The sequence below is a fragment of the Austrofundulus limnaeus genome, unplaced genomic scaffold (assembly GCF_001266775.1).
Source record: "Austrofundulus limnaeus strain Quisiro unplaced genomic scaffold, Austrofundulus_limnaeus-1.0 Scaffold150, whole genome shotgun sequence".
NCBI classification, from domain to species: Eukaryota; Metazoa; Chordata; class Actinopteri; order Cyprinodontiformes; family Rivulidae; genus Austrofundulus; species Austrofundulus limnaeus.
The window spans coordinates 317,677-318,532 of record NW_013952552.1 but is presented as its reverse complement, the minus strand read 5'-3'; positions in this window follow the sequence as shown (position 1 = coordinate 318,532).

The following is an 856-nucleotide window of genomic DNA, read 5'->3' as shown; positions in this document are numbered from 1 at the left end:
CCTCCATCACTGTAGCTGGTTGATAAAGGGGAGTAATGCAGGTTGGTTGACTTATATTAACATTTGATAAAGATTGAAATGTCTAATGTTTGAATTGCTCTAATTGAACATTTATTCATGTTTATATAACAAACAAAAATAGAGAAATTCACTTTAACTTTTACAGTTGCAAACCATTAACTTCATTGTCTGATGCAATGAAAGGAAGGTGATAATGTAATGAACTTAGTGTGTGTTTTATTTATTTTTAGCATTTTCAATTGAATTCAGCCATGTTGGTTACAGTTTTCATGAACCACTGGATAGATTTTAGACTCTCAAAAGATGGCCGCCACAGCAAATCGATTTTAGTAAACACAAACCGTAACTGCCTGTAACTCAGCCATTTCTCAATTGTTGATCTATATTTTTGTGTTAGTCATGCCCAACACTAATCAAGCACATACAGTACAAGCAAGTTGAAGCTATATGCATTCTGTTGAGGAATGTTGGTGTACATTGGTGTAATCACTGTGACTTTACATGCTTTATGGGGAGAATGTCTTTCCAGATGTGTAAACTCCCCAGGTCATAGTTACTAATGTATGTAAGTAAATTTTTAAAAAATATTCTCTTTGTATCATGCACCAAAACAGGTGCCCAGCCCACACAGCTGTAGAGGTAACCCTGGTGAAAAAAAACTTTTCTATTGTTTTTTCTTTGTCTTTGATTTTATTTTTTACACTTATAAGAAGAAATCATTTTAAAGTGTTTTTATTTTCTTTAAGTGAATAGGACAAAGTCCTATATATATGTTATCTCATTTAATCTTTTAAAAGAGGTTATAATCAATCAATATAATCAAAGTTTTATTGAT